General features: G+C 43.8%; 1 pseudogene; it reads right to left on the bottom strand.

The window, feature by feature from the left end:
• Positions 1-1,480: 1,480 nt before the first annotated feature.
• The window catches only part of LOC111723142, a 37,327-nt pseudogene continuing 16,003 nt past the window's right edge, over positions 1,481-22,804 (bottom strand).

Consider the following 22,804-nt stretch of genomic DNA (forward strand, 5'->3'; position numbering starts at 1 on the left):
ATATTTGAAAATGACTACTTTTTCCTCCTCTGGTCTGAAACAGGGGCTCTTTCTCTAATCCTTACCATGAAAACCTGGTGAGGCTCTTTGGTTAAACCCACCCTTGGGATGCCTCACTCAAGCTGGTCCTGCAACCTGCCAAAACTACCCTGTACGTGTCATTTCCAAGTTACTGGCTCCAACTTGCACTGCAAGTAAGCCTGTCTTCACTGCGGTTTCTTCAGAGCATCTGGTGTTCCTTGCTGATCCTGTATCTTAGCTGTGGGTAAGGGACCAAGCAAAACAAATCGGTAATTCCAGATACTCAACAGCTAGAGTTAGACTTGACAGAATTTGTAAATAGATGAGAGCTGGCTCTATACCTATATCGTATGTGGATTCTGTTTAGGATTCTTGATTCTAGGATCTGAGTGGCATGATCCAGCCAAGTTCTAATGAAATAGCTGAACTAAAGACTTAAGTCTCTCTAGACTTCCTTAGAAGCTTTGGGAATGTGTGGCCATCATGAGACTCAGATATCAGACAGCAAACTTTAGACATGTGGCCCTAGATAATTGAGGGTGGGTGTGTAGAGCTTATGCTCTGAACCTGGAGGAAAACCAGCTCTCTGAAAGGGGCTGGTTTATGTTTTGGTCACAGGCTACCCCAGCAGCAGGAATGAAGCTTGCTGTGTTCCCCCCACCTTAAAGCAGCTGGGGATTCCCACCCTACTCTGCTGTTGCTGGAGAGCATCAGAAACTCATGCCCTGGGGTTGGGGATGGGGGATCCTTGTGCTAGGGAGTTCTCTAAGCAAATGGCTCAGCTTTCTCCATGCTGGGGCAGAGCTAGCATGGCTAGGTTCCCTGGTATGCGAGCTCAGATGAGATCAACACACAGGAGGCTTACTAGGGCATATTCATTTTTTAAAAATAAAACATGTATTTATTATAAATTCTGATCACTAACAAGCAGCAGACTTTGGTCTCAGTGTTGTTCCCTCTATAAACATATCTTTCAGAATGGACTTTCCTCTCTTGCTTTAACATTTACTGAGGATTCCTATATAGACATCTTAAGTCTATGAAATGAGTTACAAATTTTCCAACTCCACCACTTCTAAATGTTTTTTATATCTTCATAGGAGAGGAAAAAATTCCCTGCTATGGAAAATTCCTGGGTCAAAATGCCTATTGTTTTTATCCTTGAGTCAAACCACAGAAGTCTCAGGATATTAAAAAAAAAAAAATGTTGCGTATGAATGACTTATTCTTACCAATTTGAAATATTTTTCCTTTTAAATGTCTCTCTATTCTAACCCATGGAGCAGCAGGTCCCACTAGGGGTCTGAGGGTAACATGTGCAACAGCCCAGTCTGTGCATAGCCTGAGAGCACACGTGAAGAGGACCAGTGTTCAGCTGTCAGTAGTACCATGGAATTGACTGTTGAGAGTTTCTGCCATCAGTTCCGATCAGAGATGTATGTGCCCTTTTTTCAGTACTTCATTCCCACTGGAGGCTTCTTATTAAGGCCTTGTTCCTGTGGATGCATTTAGGGCCCATGTTGTCTTCAAGATGTGGAGTAGGAAACTGCAGGCAGGAAGCAGGAAGAGTGCACTCACTTTCCCTACCTGCTTTTCAGGAACCCATGCTTATCCTGCAAGAAATTGTGGGTGAACCCAACTATCTGTGTCTGCAGAGAGAGACTTCCCATGGACCACATACCATCTGACATCACAGTCATTCTGTGGAGATTTCACTGCCTCTGTGGATGACCCAGCCCTTGCTGCAGTTCTGGCCAACAAGACCTCCGAGGCAGAAGTTAACAACTGTTAACTCCCTCAAGAGGCAGACTCCAAGACAGGCAAACCCCCTTCGTCATGGGGAGAAACTAATCCAGGAGTGAGAACTACTGCAGGATCAGTAGGATCAGCCCCCTGGGAACACAGCCTTTGCTCAGAACCTTCTGGGGATATTTCTTTCTTTTCCACATTTGACCTTTTAAAAGTGATTTCCAGAGTTTGGCCTCTTTTGCTGTGCTAAGGAATATCTTTTTGATTTGTGAAAGCATGTGTGCATAGTCACTTATATACATCCAGTTTCTGCCTTTGGTGCTCTGACGTAATTGCTAACACCAGGCCCATAGAGTGTCCCAGTGAAGAAGATTAACTGGTGGCAGTTTGTTAGGTAATGGAAGAATAGGCAGCACTTTCTTAGGTTTTGGGATGTCACTATGTTCTACTTTCTCTTGGGGGCAGAACTGTTACCCTTGACAGATTTTTCTCGTTTTGTTCCCTTTGCAGAGGTTCCTGATATAACAGGTGCGCTTGGATGACTCACAGCTTGTTGATCCTCTACCAAACAAGTTTCTGCTGATGCTTGGCCAAATCTGTAATTCTCACATTCTTCTCTGGAGTTCCCCTTGCCTTTTGCATTCTTCATACTTGAGGAGGTCAAAGATTCTCCCCCAAATCTACTAGGGCATATTCTTGTGACTAATGCCTCTAAGAGAAAAACAGGATGCAGGATTTGGGCAGAGTGGAGCTGGGATGCAGTCTCCTTGAAGCCTCAGCTATCTCTGCATCTACGGGGTGCTCTGAAACTGGACAGCTTGGCAACCTCAGCTGTTGCAGCTTCAGGTGAGAGGATTGAGCCTTCCTAATCTCATGTGGGTCAATCTGGAAGGATGGTAAACTCTGGGTGAGGTGGCTGTCCTCCACTGAGGCATTTCCAAAAGGGACTGATAATAGACCTTTGTGCTGGTGGCTGGGGGAGGCTCCACCCCTGAGAAGTCTGAGAGCCTAGCAGTGCCCAGCACACTCCTGGTCTGGATCTTGTGCTGGTAGGGCTCAAACCTCAGGAAGTCTGTCTGGGGCACAGGAAAATGACATGTAACAGGGTCTGTCCTTGGCTGCTGTCCGATTTCCCCCTCTTCTCCATCCCCATTAACCCTGTTCCCTCGAGCACTGTGCTCTGCTATATTTATCCTGGGGAATGGTTAGAGTGCTCACTGTGACATTCCCATCTCTTCTGGTCGAACACTTCTGAGGCTTAGCTATACTATGTCTAGGCAACTACTGCTAATGGCATAGCATATCATCCAGGGCAGATGTGTCGTGCTTGTCTAACTCTGCTCTGAAGAGCTGAGAGCCTCTGTATGCTATGTACTTATGAGACCTGAGGTATCTACCTTCTCGTGGGATTGCTGGGGCATAGCATATTCAAGGTCACCAAGTACTACCACTCAAAGCTGAAGGTGTGGTTAATTCTTTCACCTCTCCCCCAGAACACAGACTTCCCCACTTGATAGGGTAAAAGATGGTCATGTGTAGTTCTAATTAGAACAGCCTATCTCCTATTTAAACTTGTCTCTGTTCTTCACTTTTTTTGAACTACCTGATGTTCTTAATAGTACTGGAGTTCTTGCCTACCTTCCTAGGTATTACTTATATCTCTTAGATATCTCCTGTCTCTTGTATTGCTGATAAATTGTCTAATCAGTTTAATTCTGACATGGCCAATAGGAAACACATCTAAATTCCACCCTCTCATTCCCTGGTCCAGACTTTTCTTTTTGATGTTGAGGATTTTTTTTTAACCTCAAGGCAAAATGTTATCCCTTTTCTTCTAATAGCCTTAACTTTTTCACTATAGAGACTTCAAACACATATAAAGATAGAATTTCAACAGCTAGAATAGTCTAGGTCTCAGAAGGAAAATTAACTTGCAAGCTTCTATATGGGCATCATGTGGTTTCCTATGGGAGAAAATGACATTCTGTTCAAAGGGCTCTGGTTTATGTAACATGTTTTTTTCCTCACCAAGAAAACTAGAATATAACCCATTAAATCTGGGTATAGGAGACACATTCAAAGGAAAACTACGTGTAAAGATAAAAATATCTAAGATCTGGGGTGATCTAGAACCTATAGCAGGACTTCATGGCACCAGCTGGTGATCAGACAGGAGGGTTACTGGTAAAGGCAACTCAAGTTGTTGGAACTCTTGTTCAAAATATCTACGGGCTTCTATAACTTGGACTATGTCCTAAGGATCTAAGGACAAAGCAGAAACTGACTACCAGCATCTCTAGCTCTGTCTTCCGTCTGAGTCCAGTCTCTGATGTAGGCTCCTAAGGGGCCAGGTAGAAGTATGCTATGGGTACCCCAATGCCTTGGGAGAATAGGGGCTCTGGCACAGGGTCTAGGTACTATGGCTTCCTGCTAATTGTATAGCCCTGGGCTTGAAGCCCTCCTTTCTTTTTGCTCACCTCCTCCATTTCACTCGATTCTTAATCCTGTACTACCTTGAATTCGATTCTTGATGCCAGCAACTCCTTGGTGAAATAAAGTCTTAGTCAAACTAAGCAGGGCTTCTGGCTCTGCTTCCCGATTGGTGGTAAATGAGGTACCTTCTCAGTTTGGCTGCTGGTAGGGCTGCCAGCTCTGCTTGACTGGTCGGGAGTCTCTATAGGCATGCTGTGTGCCTCAAAGTTATAGTTCTAGGTCACCCAGATTTGGAAGCATCTTTTTTTTTTTTTTTTCTATCCCTGTTACCATCCTTACCCTTAGTGTGCACTGCTGCAGTTAATGCCAGGCATTAATCCTGTTTACCATCAGATTGGTATCAACTTTGTAGATCTTTCATTATGACCTGTTTCAAATAGGCTAAATCCATGTTTCCATGACCTATTTGAAGTATCTTTGGGGTGTTCTTCTGAGCTTTGAGAATGTTAGGTATCTTAAGGCTATGAGAGTTAGACTCTCATGAGAAGTATTACTAGATCAGTGAACAGGACTTAAACTTCATCTGTAGTAAGGCATACGTAAATCTGATTCCTCAAAGCTTCCTCTTAGAGATTCATGCGTCCAAAGACCTAAAAATGAGGTCTCGTGTCAAGTTTTATCCTAAATCTCTTAATATGACCATAACAGTCTATCAGCGTGTTTCCCCTCTAGAGTAACAAGAATTTAGTCAAGATGATGGCAGCTTAAGTATTAAAACAGTCTCACAAAAGTTTAGCCTCTTCTAGATGTACTCAGAGCCTGGAAGCAGTACACCAAGTTATCCTATACCACTCTTAACTCCTTGCACTTGACCTGCTTTGGCAGCTCCTGTGAGTTAATCTTTGCAGTAACTAGCAATGGTGAACCTTTGGAATGAATGCCTAAGTTTAAGACAGGTTTACTAAGCCAGGCTGCAGGGGTATACCTTTCCTGCCTGTCTGGTTGTTTACATGCAGTAATTTCACAACTGGTTCAGTGAATCTATTCACTCTGGAAATGCTTAAAGAACAGTTTGAAGAAGCTACCAGAGATGAAGAGATGACTTGAATGGCAAAAGGTCACTGGATTAGGTAGACATGATAGTTGGGCATACAACTCCTTCTAGCCTGAGTTAGCTATTCAGTTTTTGTTCCTTATCAGTTATTCAGTCAGACCATTTGGACTCTTAAAGATGTGATTATATACACCATCCTTCCTGAAGTTGGATGAGATCTTGTTATTTACTTATTTTATCACTTTATTTGTAAGTGCTAGTATAAGAAACTCAATGAAAACATTGCTAACCCAGAACAGGCTAAATTTTATGGTTTCCTCCTAACATAGAGGTCAGCAGGACTTTCCTACATCTTAAGTTTTATGAGCAAATAACAATTGATGACTTTAAGAGTCTTGAAGTGTTCTTATAAGTATTTCTATATTGACCAATCAAAAACTTATCTAGAACTAATAAAAACCGTCAAACATTAATTTTGAAAACAACGGACCAACTTAGATATCAACTAACCAACTGCCAATGTTCACTTGCAATGCTTACCTATGATGAGGCTTCGTGTCTTTCATCTTTGAGTGCCCTTGCAGGCAGAAAGATGCTGCTGAATGCTGACGTCTTATTAGACCTGTCTTATAAGATCACATGCTATTATCTTCAATGTTATCAAAATCATTCAGCTGAACTTGTGTCTTAGGAATAGGTTGGGGCATGGCTGAAGAGATAGTAAGAACAGGGATAGGATCAGAATCAGGGGTACACATACTTGAAAGACCCAAATGACTTGACATAAGCCATCTGTCATCCTAGGGGTTGTATAGTAGTATTCAAAGACAGTAACAAGTTTTAGGAAGGGTATAAGGTAACTGCCACTCTCATAGTAGAACATAAAATAGTCATTAAACAGTTTGGAAGCTTTTTTAAAATGTTAAACTGAATTTCTATATGGTCAGAAAGCATCTGGGTATGGTTATGACATCTAATAATGGTCAGGGACCAAAAGAATAACAGGAAAAAAGCCGTAACTACCCTGGGTTACAAAACAATTACTGGGGCTGTTAGGATCTAGAAGGAGGGTCTAGAATATTAGAACATTCTAATCTTTGACCTATCTCATGCAAATAAGTCTCCCAAAGGATGTCTAGGAAACATTAGACCACCCCTCTACTTCCAATATTCTGAATTAGCCCTGTCACTGAGATTTCAAACTTAAATCTTAGTTCACTTGTCCTGAGGCCTATAGGTGTAGGGGTGGTCGTGGTAGCAGGAGCCATGTAACTAATCTTATGAGAAGCATAGTAAGGCTAATGTGGACAGGGACAATGTCAGTTTCTAGGAAGTATAGTAGATCCCTTTCCTCCTTGACCACGGCATTGTCTTCCTATATTGCAGAAGATGGGAAACTTCCCAGACTTAGCTATAAAAATGTAGAAAGGTAAGACTCCAGACACGATCTGACTCTGCCAGCTCCATGCACTTACAGCTGTCATCTATTGGCAAGCCAGCATGGAGGGGTAGCCTTATTTGCAGAGGCGGTCTGCTATCCAGCACTACTAGCCTTGGTGTTATGTCAGTTGTGGCAGTGTAAGTTTCCCTCTAAGGTCATGGCCCAGTTCCTCTGGGCAAGTTTTGTGGTGCCATTCTGGCAGTGATTCTTGGAAGACAGGCTGAAGTCTGTTCAAGGATCTCATAAGTTTATAATTCCATGTTCTATTTCTACTTAAAAAGATGGTTTGCTGCTTAAATGAAGACTATGAGGCTGTGTTAGGAATACATAGCTTTTGAAACAGACAAGTGTCAAATTGACAGTCACTCTGGCAGACAGCATTGTAGGAAGTCATATGGGGGTAAATATAAGTTAAGCTAGTTAATCAGAAATGATGATTAACAATGGAAATGGGACAGTGGATGGGTTTAAGATGTTGGTTTGGGGTAGGGAACCTATAGCCTTCTGATTTCAAGATTTTTTTTTTTACTTGTGTTTTATTTGGCTTAAAACTCAACAATAACAATGTTCAAATTGAGCTGCGATAAATAGTCCTAGTACAAGTGTCTTCGTAATAAAAGGTTTTTTCCTTCTGGATAGATGTCCAGTAATGGGATTGCAGGATCAAATGGGAGGTCTAGGTTGAACTCTTTGAGGGTACTCAATACTTCCTTCCAAAAAGGTTATATTTGCAGTCCCACCAACAGTGTAAAAGTGTTCCTTTCTCTCCATATCCATGCCAGCATCAGCAGCTTTGAGATTTTGTGATATGGGCCAGTCTCTCTGAGGTTAGATGATGTCTCAGGGTGGTTTTAATTTGCATTTCTCTAATTAGGGATGAGCATTTTTTCCACGTGTTTGCTAGCCATTCATCTATCTTTACAGAAGGTTCTATTCATCTCTCCTCCACATTGATGTATGAGATTGTTGCTTTTTTTCTTGGATTTTCTGCATAGATCCTAGTTATTAAGCTTTTGTCTGATTCAAAACAAGATTGTTTAGTACTGAAGGGGGCAAGAAAAGCATCTTTCTGCTTCACTCCTGATAAAAGGACATGTGACTTTTTGATTGAGTCTAAGTTTTACAGAACATTTAAGGACCTAGAAGGCCATGTGTGGCCTTAAGGCTGCATGTTCTCCACCCCTGGAGGCTCAAGTATACAGCAGGTTCAGTGATGTGAGCCAGGAAACAGGAACATCAGTTGGGATTCATGAGTTGAGACTATTAACTCAGTCTTGGGCAAGCTTGATCTATGTTGCCCATGGGGCATCTGAGTATAAGCATCAACAGGGGACTAGGCAAATGAACTTGGAGTTTCTAAAGGCAAGACCAATACTAGGAAGACAGACTTGGAATTTCCTGGCTTCTAGGAGAAGGATATAGCTAGAAAATAACTTCAGAAACTGCCTATATTCTAATATGGTGTATCCTGAGAGAGCTCCAACACTCAAAGATTAGATTACAGGCAAAGGGGGACTAAGGAAGAGACTATGGTAAGGCAGCCGAGGCAGAGCCCAAGTTGAATGACAGGTTTAATAAGATAAACACAGAATAGAAGCATATGTCAAAAATGGGGCAACTTGGTGTCCCCAGTTGTTAAAGTAGTAAACAGAAAGTTGACAAGAGAAAAGAATGTATAATATAAACTTTTGCGCTCTAGCAATAGAATAGGAGAAATAAGAGGTTGTTTCCTAGAGAGCTCATGTTGACAAGATCTCATCGTAAGGTCATGCAGCAGAACTATCTTAAACTGTAAAGCGTTAACACAGGTAGACTATCCACCTTTCTATAGAATGAGTGCTTAAGCCTACAAACCAACCTGTAATCTATCTTATAGTAGGAAGCTCCTACTCATCTTTAGAAGACTGTAGTGTTGCTCAAGAGTGAAAGAAAACAGACGTTCAACATTCCTTCCCACATGCCTTCCCCTCTTGTCTGCCAGCCAAAAAATGCCAAGATCGACCAAGATGTACTTGATCCTAGGACGCTTAATCCAGGAGGCTCTTTCCTCCATACTTCCTAGAGGCTGGGATGTTCCATTCCAGCCTCTCAAATGTTTCTCTGTATAGCTCTCTCAGGAGGGAGAAAGGATCTCAGTGTTGGAGGTAGAACAACCAGGATGCTCAGTCGAGATAGCCAGAGCTGGGCCCTGTTCTTATTTGCATAGACTTAAGGGGTACAGGTGCAATTTTGCTTCCTTAATATATTGTATAATGGGCTGTTAATATATCCATCACCCAAATAATATACACCCATTAAGTGATTCCTCATCTATCCCTAGGCCCAACTTTTTTGACCTTACCTTGACCTAAGGGTGGTATGAATCTTCTACAGACTAGAGATGGGCTAAGATCTTCTACATGCTGTTCTAAGATTTTTCCTGCATCATATTGGATGTCTAATTGGCTGTTATGTCATGGACACATAAGACTGAACGTTCCTAATCTTAGAAATGGCCGTCAAACTTTAAACAGCTTGATATCTTAGATAAGGATGATACTACTCACACCTAAGCAAAACTAGAGTTCATATCTTACCAGTTGTACTAGGACTCCTCTCAGCTTTTGTGAAATTGGATCCAAATGAGGTCCACACAGTTCAGTGGTGTCCTATGTTTAATGTGTAGGTGTTCCCCTCCCCTCCTTTTTTTTTTTTTTTTTTTTTTTAACTTACAATACTCAAAGTAGTAGTATCTGTCCCATAGATTCCTCCACACATAGGCTTTTGTTAACTGCATCTCTCTGGTGTAACTTGATGTATTCCTTTCCTCTATGGCAGTGGTTCTCAACCTTCCTAATTGCTGTGTTACAAATGGAAAAACGGGTCGTGACCCACAGGTTGAGAACCATTGCTCTATGGGTTTCTTGTAAATCTCTAGTTAGCTCTACAGGATTAGATGGAAACTTACTACTTACTTACACAGTTGGTAAGACAACTCTGTAGGTAGCTATGTAGCATCGGGGCATGTACTACTTGGCTGTTACCTGAGGTGGACAGCCACTATTATCTGGTTCTAACTTCTAAAACTGTTCATTAATCTCTAACAATGCTCTGAGGAACTTATTCCACTAGTTCTTAAGGTCCAGGATAAATAGGACTTCTTAATTTTCACTTCTTGACCAAACATGGCTTGGCTTTGTCCGAATACTACAGTTTATGATGATAACAGTCTGAAATACCCTCATAGTGGTTGGATGAGCATTGTAGCATGTCTCAGCAACAACTATTATGTGGCAATGATGCTGCATGGCATCATAGGTGCTCAAAAGTAAACCCAAAGAACATTGAGTGCTTAGCTTTGCAAAGCAGATAAAGTAATATAGTTTGTATAAGTCAAAGCTTCCTGGGAACACAACTGTTGGCCTTTTTCAGAACAGATGGGAGACTGAAACCAGCTCAAAAGACTGCTGTCGGGTTTTAAAAGGCAATTTTTACTAGCACCTTCTAAAGTACCAGTGCTAAGAAAGGAAAGATTTTTCTGAAACATCTACTTATTCCTGAGTAGTCATAGTTCTCCTTGAGATGTGTCCTCTGCTGGGGGCCATGTGAAAAGGGCCACCGAATAGGTCAGAGTGCTGACTTCCTAGCTGGGGTCATGCCCAGGCTCTTCTGATCCTGATGTTTATTACCATGCATGGTGTATTTGCTCTACAGTGGCTCCCGTGGCCTATGTATTCCCTTTCCTCCCTAGTCTTTTGGCCTTCCTGCTGGCTATGAGCTCACTATGTACATATGGGCCTTGGGTATCAGGCCACCTGACTCACCCTTTTGGGCATCTGGTGCTTGCAAGCAGATGGCTCTTCTAGCCTGTATTCTAGTGTTCTCACTTCATCCTAGTGCTGCTCTTACCTTCCCCCTTCACTCACCTTCAATCACTGTCATTGGTCTCATCTCCAGCCTCTGAGTCTAACTTCTGGGACTGTCAGCTTGGTTTGAGATTCTTCTATCTTGAACCCAACCACTGTCATCCTTCTCTCAGGATTCTTCCAGTTGCCTTCAGAATATCATCCTGCTCTACTTCAAGTGCTGCCTGCCTTGGTCAGCACTCAGTGCCTGAACTGTCTTCAGAAAAACTTAGAAGAATACAACTCAACAGCTACTCACATATTCCTGTATAACTTTTAGACTTAGTTCTAGGTGTATCTAAGTGTATTAAACTGGATCCAGTTGTCAGATGGCATATCTATTGGCCAAGAAAATTTCTCAGTTCCTGTTGATACATTAGTTACATTAGGGTTGCATGGTTGTGGAACTGCTATTACTACTTATGGGGTCATCTCTTACTAGTCATGACTAGAAGGGTGGCCTAGGAAGCTAGCTAGCTGTGGGCCTTCAACATGCTCAGTGATACTAGGATTTTGCTCTGAGAATGTCTGGTTGAGGCTGGCCACCTGGGAGGCCTAAATGTAGTAAGCCTCAAGATAAACAGGTAGCTTGATAACTTGGAGGGATGTTCCATTTATGCCTACTTTAAAAGAACTTATCATGACAGGGTATCAGAGTGACTTTGTGGATGCCACTTACCAGGCCCAGGCCTAGTTGGTCTCCAGCTTTGGCTTATTTAGGCATGTTCCGGAAGCGGACCGTTATGCTACTTTGCTCAGGAACAATTGCTCTTAGGTGCCTTAGGTCGATTTACTTTAGCAGAAGGGAGAGAGAAATAGTCTTTGAGGGTGAAGTAGTCTTAGAAGAATAGATCTTAGCATTCTTGAGCAGAGCTTAGTGATCTTCAGCAGAAAGACAGTGCGCATGGTATTCTACATGCAGGAGAAGTGACAGAGTCAGAGTGAGGGGTCCATGATAGGATGGGCTCACTCCTGATTGCCTTCTCCTCCAGCCTAATATAAGGCTAAACTTGTGCCTCTCAACACCACAGGAGTAGACAGCCCATTCACCAATGCTTGCATCTCACGAGCTCTCTCATGCTTATTACCAGAGCTAAATCCCTCTCCATGCCCTTTTCACCAAGGTGTTCCATTTTTGAGCTATACAGGTATTACCTATAACTCAGTCCTCCTGGCCATAGGTTATATGGGCTGCTACAACAGGGTACTGCTGAATTCTATGCATCTATTGAGATGATATGGTCTTTGTTTTTGCTTCTGTTCATATGGTGAATCACACTCATAGATATGTATATGTTGAACATCCCTGGAATGGAGCTTACTTGGTCATTGGCAGGGGATGGGGCATGGCAGGGCAGGGCCTGACAACAATGCAAACTTTGATAGGCAGTTCTCGATAATCACTTCTCAACAATTATTATTATTACAGTTTAACATTATAAAATTAACAAATAATATAAAACTCATATTCTGGTAAAATAGCCACATGGCAGCCCAAACCCATGTATTTCCTTCCTGTTCTCCTGCCTGTTTGTGCATTCTTTCCAAAAATCGGGACTTTTTAAAAACACTGCAGGACATGGGACAAACTGTTAAGAAGTGGGACTGTCCTGCCAAAAGCGGGACATCTGGTCACCCTACTCTTGAGCCATTGTGGTACCTGGGCTCTGAACTTTAGCATAGCATAGAACCTCTCAGACTGTGGTGCCTGGAAAGAATCGGAGCTGAAGACCCTAAACCATGGGGACTGGTCCCTGTCAGGCTTCCCAGGAGGGCTTAAGAACTTCTCAAGGGGCTAGCTAAAACTATCTTCCAGTTCTCCCCTCTCAGAACTGAGGCCAGGGCTGTAGGATACAATAAAACAGGGAGGGCAGCATTTTAGTTCAATTTAAAGAAGTTCAGGGATCCCTTCAGTCTGTCCTTCCTGGGGGACCAGAGCTAGTAGGTGTCCATTATGCTAATCCATGTATAACACAGATCTGAGACTTCCTGCAGGATAGGTCTGGTTTTGCTCTCAGTGTTTGCTTGTCTGAGGGAGTGCTAGTGGCTTCCGCTATCCCATCCTTGTTGCCATTTATCGGGGCCTAGAACTGGCCAGGTCTCTGGCCCCAGCTTATCTATTGTCTGGATGTGGATCACTGTGTATCTTGTCAGGAACAATTACCCTTAGGTGTCTGATGGCTATTTGCCTTAGCAGAAGGGAGAGAGAGAGAGAAAGATAGTCTTCAAGGGAGAGAAAAAGTCTTAATAGGGAGAGGAAATCTTAGCAGTCTTCTTACAAGGGCGTCCAGCAGAGGCCCTCTGAGCAGGAGGAGTGAAAGAGTCAGAGTGAGTGAGTCTATGAAAGAATGTGTGCTCCCTGATTGACTTCTTCTGCAGCTACTTATAGATGCGATCCTGTGGCTATTTGCACCATAGGTGTAGAGACTGCCAATCACTGATGTTCTTGTCTTGCGCCCTCTGTGTTAAGGAGAGCCAATCCCTTCCCCATGCCCTCATCAACAAGGTGTCATATTACTGAGATGTTACAGGTGTTTCTCAGAGTATTCCGAGCTTAACTCTTGCTTCTCCTTCCCAAGAGCTATGGTCTGCTTCAAGGGAATCTTTATTCCTCTCTCATTAAGAAGCTTACTTTTGAGGGTACAGAATTCTAGGCTGGCCATCAATTAGTCTGTTTGAGAAGACTGAGAATAGGACCCCAATGCCTTCTGGCTTGTTAAGTTCTCAGTTGAGAAGTGTGCAGTTAGTCTGATGGGTCTTCCTTTGTAAGTAACCTGATTTTGCCTCATGGCTCATAGTTCCTGTCCTGTTAACTTTTGCCAGTCTGACTATGTGTCACGGTGATTGCCAACTGGCATTGAATCTCCCAGGAGCCCATTGAGCTGCTAGTACCTGAATGTCCAGATTTCTAGCAAGACCTGGGAAATTTTCCTCAAGTATTTCCTCAAATAGGTTTTTCCAGCCCTGTCTATTTTCTTCACACTCAGGGGATGCCCGTGACTCTTATGTTGGGCCTCTTTACATAATCCCATACTACTTGTGTGCTTTGTTCCTTATTTCTGTTTGTTCTCTTAGACTGTACTTTTAAGTTTTGAATTAAGTCAATTCTGGGGAGCCATCCTGGATACCTTATGGTCTTTAGGATGGCTGGGCCTTTGCTGTGGCACAAGGCTAGATTTGATGTCATTCTGGGCTTGTTGTTGACATGGTTTCTTAGGATCTTGTAGGGATACTTTCTCAGAGGCATTATTCTACCTGGGGACTAAAACAGATTATAGCCCTCTTACGGATCACACCCTGACTCCCTAACCTAAGTCTTCAGAAGCCTTTCGTGGTCTATGGCAACTATCTCTCCTACCTGGGATGACTATTCTTGTGAACTAGACAATAGGACTGTGGTGGCAGCTAGTAATCAAGGCAGTCTAGTTTCCTTGCTGTGCCTATAACCTACTGTTCCACTGAGGTCATTGCTTCTGATTTAATAGCTCTTTGCCTTTGAGCATGAGGTTTTATAGTCAGTGTCCCTTACCACACAGTCAGGGATACCTGGGTTTATAAGCTTTGGTATTAGGTATGCTGCCTGCCTGGCTCTCACCACATCCAGGTATATGGCTGGGCTTTTGGCTGAGAATAGTCCAGAATACTGTGGAGGGTGACAGCCCAGTATAAATGTCTCTGATTGTCCCTAGTCATAGCCTGGTGCCCTCCTTATAAGTAGATTAGATTCTCTTCTCTCATCCCTTTTTTCTCTTCCAGTGCTTGTGCATGTTCAGATGGGCAGGCTTGGAAGATTCTGGGAGAGGGGCTTCTTCCATGTTGGAGGACTTAGAAGATTCCTAAGACTCAGCAGTTAGAGTCCCTGAAATCAGCTGTACTATGGAGACCCTGGAAAAGTAGTCTTGAGATGAGTAAGAAGGTGGAGGCCTCATGTTCTCTGGCACCAGTGGTCCTTAGTGTATGGGAGGAAGTCATGCGTGGACTTTAGTCTAGTCTGAATCAAAGACTGCATATGGAGCTTATCTGTAGGCTTTTCCACAGACCATTCAGGATCATTTTCTCATTCTTCTGTGGACTTTATTTTTCTCAGAGTTGCTAGCAGTTGTCAAAAAGCCCTTCTAGACATTCCTGCTGCTCATGTTTCAGATCCTTGTCCTGTTATGTATTGTCTGGGGTTGTACATAGGTCTTTTCCTGACCTGCTAAGACCTGTTCTATTACTCCCCGGGGTGGGGGGAACCTATCCTTGGGATCTTCAGAGAACGACAATGGCATCTGCAGCCAGTGACCTCAGGAGAGCTGGAATGTATATTCTGACTCTTCCCTGGCTGGAGCACAGGATCTATATTCTTCCAGAGACGTCTCTCCTGGGAGCTGGTAAAACTGTTTCTTTGACCTTCAAATACAGAGTCTTAGAATTCAGACCCTATTTAAGCTAAGAGAACAGGCTTTTGGCATCTGGTCTACCAGGAATGATGTGGCCTCGAGTTCAGGTAGGGCCTCTTTAATTTATCCCCATGAGTCTGGCCAGTGCCTCTGTCAGGCTTCCTCCTGGCTGAGCATGACAGAGAATATCCCTTCCTATATGCGCTGGTTTTTCTAGGGCTGCCACAAAGTACCATAAACTAGGTGGCTCAGACAGAAACTTCTCAGTTCTGGAGGTTAGTCTTGACATCAAGGGCTGCCTCCTGAGGCTGAGAGCATGTTCCATGCCTCTTATTTAGCTTTAGGTGGTTTGCTAACCACTTGTGATCTTTGCTAGCTCTGAAAAGCCTCAGTCCATCTGTCTTTACCTTTGCATGGAGTTCTCTTCATGTGTCTGTCCAGATGTCTCAAGGGGGATACTAGTCATACAGGCTGGATTATAGCCTGTTATAATGACCTCATTTTAAACTTGATTACTGCTGTAAAGATTCTATCTCCATTTAAAGTCATTCTAAGGTACAGTGGGATAAGACCTCAAAATGGTTTAGAACAGTGGTTCTCAACCTTCCTAATGTCACGGCCCTTTAATACAGTTCCTGTGGGTCGTGGCCCACAGGTTGAGAACCGCTGGTTTAGAGGGCCATGAATTATCTCGTAACACTATAGTCTGCAACTTAAAGCCCAAGGGTCTGAGTTTAACTCTAGGGTGAACTTAGGGATATAACAAAATATTAGGCTTCTCATCACTCTGGGACTGTCAGGTTAGGAAGTGCCAGTGAGTTGATTAACCAGTCTCAGTTTAACTTTGGCTCATGGTAGTTATCAGGTAACTTATTTGGCTTGACTTGCTTTGATTAGGTGATATAAGCCTAGAAAATGGCAAAGGAATTCCTGACAGTGCTATCCAGTCTGCTTAGCTACAAAACCCTAGTGACCTGAACTTGGTTCAGGTTCTGATGGAATCTCTTAAGTTAGGTTCTCTTAGAACCTCCGTGTGCTGGAGTTGAATTCCAAGAAGTCTCTAAGCCATGATGGTGAGGTCTCTGTCAGGCTTCTCAGAAGGGCTAAAGAACTAACTTCTCAACGGCTAGATAAAACTAAGTGTCCTCTAGTTCTCCCTTTCAGAACTGAGGCAGGGCTGTAGGACACACTAAAACGGGGCAGCATTAGGATTCAGGGGAACTGAGTCACTTCAACTTAGAGAAATTCAGGGATCCCTGAAATTCTCAAAGTCTGCCGCCCTTAAGGAACTAGAGCTGGAATTAACCCTTGGAAGGTATTCAAATGAAGGAAACCAAGAGTGTCACTTGTCTTAAGTGAGTCAGGAATATACAAATCCATCAGATGTGATTCAGGTTTGGCAGCAACTGTAGCTCCTAACCAAGAACAAGGACCCTGCGCCCTTACCTAGGGATACCTCAGTAATTGCTAAGCCTACTTTTACATACCTCCCATAACCTCGAGGTGGGGGTGGAGGATGGCTCTGTTGGCTGGCCTTCTCAGGGGTAGCTCTTAGATAAGCATAGCTTGAAGGAATCAACTTAACCCAGCTTGAGAAATCATGTTCTAAGAGTCTGTCCTCATCTTTCCTATCACCCAGAGCAGAAAGGCCCGTTCAAGAAAATTTTGGCCTGAGTTGACTTTCTAGAGCTCCTATTTAGACACTGTCCCTGTTCAAAGAGCAGATACAGACTTCAGCTGTGACATGGTGGCATGAGGCTTGGCATGTGGCTGGTTATATGTATACCTTTAAAAAGCATTGCATGGCCCAAACAGCTCCTTTCCCTCCTGGGTCACTGTCTCCCTCTCCTTTTATCATAAAGGCCTCCTGTAGATTTGTCTCTGCAGCACCCTGGCACTGCCATCTCTGGAAGCTATTTCCTGTGCAGTAAGTACTTCTCCTTGCTGGCCTCTCTTTAGATTTTTAGGGTCCATCCTGCCAGACCGTCCACACTTTGTGGCATCTCTGGGCAGCATAAGCTCTTGTTTCTTTACCTTCTAAGTAGCCTCAGACATGCTGTGTAGGTTCTTGGTTTCTTCTTAGCTTTGGCCTTGCCTCTGAGCTGCCCATCCCAGATCCTGCAGTTCACCTCCAAAGCATCTGATCTTGCCTCTGCTTAGCTCTGCTGAGCTCAGGCCAGCTGCAGACTCCTTCTTGGTTAGGCTGGCATGTTCCCTGAGTGGTCTGTCCTTGTCCTGACTTTAGAATCTATACTTTTTGGACCCAGTCTCTTGAAGTCCTCTATTGTAGAACTACATCATCTATTCACTGAAAATGAACTGTTCACTCTTCTCATGATGTGGCTTCCTCTCAGGATTAGGTATCAGTTTCTCAACCAGGTTCATAACCATTGAGGACTACTAGCACTCTGTGTACCTTGACACTAAAGTGACAATAACCTAATGAACAGGTGGGCCTAGGAACATGTCTTCTGCCCATGTTTCCCTCTTAGCCCCCAAACCTCAGCATAAGGCCAATGGGAAAAGAAGATCACTCAAAGTTGAGATGCTTCTGGCCTAATAGGCTGGCAATCACTTAGCAGTAGGATGTATAGGGTAACTGAATACCTCTGCTTTTGAGGCCCTACATGTATTGGCTGGGTAGAAGGGGCTCCCAGGGGTGCTGTCAAGCCTATGGAAGCTTGTCAGTTGGTAAGATGTGAGTCACATGGCTGTGCTTGTATTGATTCTGGCAGTATCCTCAAGACATTCATAGGCTTGAGATCCTGGTATCTTTGGGACACAACTCTCTAGATCAGAAGCATTAGGGCTCCTTATCTACGAACTCTTCATAGGGTACCCACAACTGAATATGACATCATTCTAACTCTAATGGAGAATCAAATCTGAAGATAGACTTCTAGCTAGAAAATGGGTTAGTTTCCTGGACCTAGACACACTGAACAGTTCTGGGGACATAAGGTATCACTTAGATCCCTGTGGTCCCTACAAATGACAGCCATTACCCGGCTTTGCCTCAGGCTAGGGATCTGTCTTGGCCTGACTGTTTTCACACACCCTGATGTCTTTACCTTTGTCTTGACTCCCTGGGATATGTGCCCAGGGCTGAAACATAGCCAGACATTGAAATCTAGCAGTCTCCACTGAGTCTCTTCCTGTGGTTCAACACACATGGGGTTAAGATAACCAGGTTTCCCATGAGCAACTTTGTCGTCTCCTGATGACCGACTTCTTGCATTTGCTTATGGTCACTGTAATCTAACATTTCCTCCAAATTTTGGCATGGTCTTAAGAATTTTCTACCTATCATCACTTTACATGCTAAACAAAAACATACTTGGTTCTAGTTCTGAACTTCATTAGTCATCTTTCAGGATTACAAAAAAGTGTCCTTATTTTAGCTGAGACCATAGGAGACAGAGATGCTGTTTCCAGGCTGAATACCCTGTCAGACATAGCTTCAAGCAGAGGTACATCTGCCCTGGATCTTGAATTGATCACTTATTTAACAGCCCTACATAGTTATAGCCATGTAGTGTCTGAGTTGACAGTTGACGTACCTTTCTCTGCTTTCTGGTGACAGGATAAGTATTGTTACCCACACTGTAACTTCCTAACCCAATTCTATTAAGTCCTTAGTTTTTCAGTGTCTATGACTAAACAGCAGTCTAGAAGCTGACTGGGCCTCCCTCAAGCTGAGTGATTCCTGGGACTTGGCAGAGTGAGGCCGATGTCCTGTCTAGTGGTCCCGTGTGGCAGAACCTTCAGGTGGCATGCAGTGGGGGCCATGTGTCAGGATCCATTCTGGGAGCCCCTGTTGTCATAGTGATCCTCTATGAATAAATGGATCATGATGAAATCTTACTTGCTAGGATCAGATCCTGCATACAGGATGCTTCCAGAAGATATCCCAAGACCCAATCAGACTGCCTCCTAAAAATCTCAGTATCTTTGGAGTTACTCTACCTGGCAGCCACAGCAAAAAGACAGCATCATTGCTTGGGCTTTATTTTGTGCTGTGTGGAAATCTTGTCTGCAGGGTTTCCTGCCTGGTCTGAAACTCATTCTCTCCCTTTCACCCTGGGAGTCATGAAATCGGAACAGTGTGTAGTTTAAATAGCTTATCTCTGATCTGCAATGCACAAGGTCTGGCCCTTTCTTGGTGATCTATAAATGGTTCTTCATGATCTTTGAATGTGGGATCTTGTGCCCTCTCTTTGTATATTATCCTTCGATACATATAGAATTGGCCATTAGTTTAGGGTCTGTCAGAGTAAACTGATTAAGGTGCTTAGTTTCTCTAATCTATACTAGGTTTATGGCCAGTGTCTAGGCTGGCGGAAATGGATACGACTGTACCTTAATGATGTCCAGGTTCCCTGTGACTAAAATTCTTCTATTCATAGAATCTCTTGACATTTCATTCTTTGAGAATGAGACTTCAGAGCATAGGCATGTCCCTAGGCCACTCCTTCCTGAATGCAATACTCACAGGTACAAGAGGTGTATTAGGTCATAACTTGTCAGAAACTTCTGGCACTACTAAGTCAATGTTCAGATCAGGACATGCCTGTACAATCTCTTCTAGGTATTTCTGGTCTTCAGACAACTGATTTGTTCATCCCAAAAGACCTATAGGAGATGGCAAGGGTTCTTCCTAATCGCTTACCTCTCTGGCAGAGCTTTGGGATCGGCCAGGCAGCAGAGCCTTGCGGGTGGGGGCACTCAGCAGGACCCAATCCTCAGAGAGGTTGGGGGCCTCTTGGGCTTTTCTGGCAAGAAAGGGGTCTGGACTTAAAGATACTAATGGGCTAGCTTGGTTGGGGTAGTTGCTTTTTGGGGCCCCAGGAAGATCTGTGATCAAGAGGCCCATTAGGGATGGGCTTTACTTTCTATAAGCATCTAGAAGCTAAGACAGCAATGGGACCTACCAGGTCACCAGGAGCAGGGCTAGGATTTGGTGGGTGTGAGCATCTGGGTCAATCTGTAACTAGGAAAAGCCTGGGACTCTTGGTCTAGGCCTTACTCATGGCACAATTACAGGAAGATTCATAGGAGAAAATCTAGTATTACTCACTAAAAGGGACATGTGCTGGATAAAGGGGAGTCCACAGTGTCATGGGACCTAGGTATACAGGGAGACCAGGGAGAAGTTCAGGGGTAATGTGGCAAGGCCAGGAATAGAACTGGGACTGCCCCACTGATAGAAATATAGCTTGCAAGGTTAAGACCCTTCCTGAGTCTACAGGGGAAAGGATTCTAGAATAAGCTCTTCTGAGGTTTGGCCATAGTCTGTTGGTCAGGCTGATGGGGTTAGGATGTCATGTGAGTTTCCTTTGGCACACCTAAAGGACGACTGCTGGAATTGGCATCTGGGGAGGATAAAGCAGGGAAAGCTGACCTAAGACCCTTACAGTCCAGCCTTAAGGGCAGAGTTAGGTAAGTTATCTCTTAGCCAGTTGCATGGCCCACTCTGGAAAAGTTATGAAGTCTACGGTATTGCTGTTTCTCTTAGTCACATGTACTTTACTGTAGACCTCACCTGAACAACTGGGCCTTCTTGAATTTACCTGCCCTATTCTTCCAGGAAGTTCTAGAAGGGAGCTCTTAGTCTCTCTTGTCCCAGTGCTCTTTCCCTATTCTGCCCCTACCCCATACGTTCCCTGCTGCCCTGTGAAATGGGCCTATTTAGGCCGTTTGTGTCTTGGCTTTCTCAGATTCTATCTCTGGTTTAGGACTACACTGCCTTGGTGCCTTTACCACAGCTTGCATGTTGCTTTCACTAGTTGGCCTTGCCACTGCCTCCCTTACGCTGGCTGCAACCTCTTTGGTCAGGTTGGGTTGGTATAACTGTCCTTGGTCTTGCCTGGTCCCCTACACTGCTACCTGGCAGGAATTCTCTGTATTGAACTTAGAATCTTTGTGCTTTCTTGGCTCAGTCACTATGGCTATGAATCCTTACCCTGAGTCTAAGACCCTATTGTCTTCATCCTCTGCCTGGCTTGCTGGGCCCCTCTTCCTGCCATGTCTGCACATACAGATCTCTACTCTCAAGAGAAACTTCATCCATCGTGGGAAGCTTCCTTCCTGTGACTGCTTGTGGTGTTATTTAAGGGCCATCTTTGATCCTGACTATTATACCATACCCATTAGTCACTTTCCGTTTTTATAACCACACATCTATCACTGACAGAACTACTTTTACTTCCACCGGGGACTCGCTTTTCTAGGAGTGACTATCTTCAGCAGGCAAATGCAGGAGGCGGGTGGAACTTGGGCATCCTTGCTGTCTGTACCCTGGCTTCTTCCTCTAGGTCTCTCCTGTGGGGTTGTCCCTTCTGGTCTAGCACTTGCTTTCTCACTCCCTCCTTCCTGAGGTCTTGATTCTCAACTAAGAACAGAAATGGCAGCTGTGGCTATTCATAGTCAGACTAGTGGCTACATTTTTCATTTCAAAGTATTAAAGAAGTACAAATGTTTGTTACATGGTCACCTTGTCTGACGCTTACATTGGGACTCTAAGCGTGCCTGTCATTCAAATGGTGTTTTTTTGAATCAGATTTTTTTTTAACCCCTTCCTCTTTCCTTGCTTCTTGATTTCCTATGTTTACATCTTTGTGCCTGTTAGCTCTTAATTATTGGAGACTATACATGGTCCCTTCCTGAAACACTTCACTTAGGATAATGGTCTACAATTCCATCCAAGTTGCTGCAAAAGACATCCAATTCCTTTTTCTGGCTGCATAGTTCCCATGGTGTATAGATCTCTTTTTTAACCTAATCATGACTCAATGAACACTTAAGGTAGTCCCATGTCTTTGTGGTAAGGGCTCATATTCTTGTTCTGTGCTCAGCTGAGCATAGGACCTGACCCTTCTCCAGAAAATCTTGTTTCTGATAATGCTGGTCCTGATCCTTTGGATGCAGGATCTCATAACCTTCTTGGTTTCATGACCCTACTTAAATTCTTGCCCATAACTAAAAAATAGACCGTTAACAGATCCAACAGATTTTAACAAATGCTATCCCTGGCTAACAGTGATGATACAAATAAATCTTATTTGCTGTCATGGTCACCTTTTCCTGCTTCACTGGGTATTGTCTGCTGTTTTTCTCTAGGTCCTTGTTTCTATGGAATTGGACTCATAGGTCTTGTGGGGACCACTGGAGGGTAGTGGCCTGCAGGTCAGGGACAACTTGTCCTGATGTCTCCTGGCTGACTGATCTCCAAGCTGACACTTGGCTGGGTTCAGCATCCTGGGTTCAGAACAAGAGACCTCCACAAATACCTACCTATCTCTAATAGTTTATGGTCTGTCTAGCAGAATCCAGGTGGCCCATGGCCTGACTTAGGTCTCCTACAACTAATGGTCAGGGCCTTTTAGTCTATGTGGGAGGTGATGAATTTGTGCTTTAAGACAGAAGCTGCCAACTAGTTATAGTGCCTGGTCGCTTGTCATAGGGACAATGAAAAATTTCCCAATAGGTGAGTCAGGTTCAGGCTGCTTTAGCAGACTTGACAACATGGAAGTTGAAAAGCATCACTAGGGTACTGGGCACAGTCTGATCAGACTGTTTCGAGGAAGAGATAACAAACCTATTCTGGTTCTTGCTAGGAGCTGGGCATAAAGGCTGTCGGGGAGAAGCTTACACTGGCCCTCAGAGGAGACTCATGCTAACCAAGAAGCTCAGCTATACCAAATCAGCCCTGGGATGGGATCTGAGGTCCTATAGCAGATCATATCCAAGGATGGGGATTTTGGGGCCCTATCCCCTTTATATAGGGGTCTAACGTGCAGATACATGGAGACCTCTTTCCTGTCTGGGACTACTTCAGTCT

The sequence above is a fragment of the Otolemur garnettii genome, unplaced genomic scaffold, assembly GCF_000181295.1.
Source record: "Otolemur garnettii isolate 467f Iridium unplaced genomic scaffold, OtoGar3 scaffold00008, whole genome shotgun sequence".
Classification (NCBI taxonomy): Eukaryota; Metazoa; Chordata; class Mammalia; order Primates; family Galagidae; genus Otolemur; species Otolemur garnettii.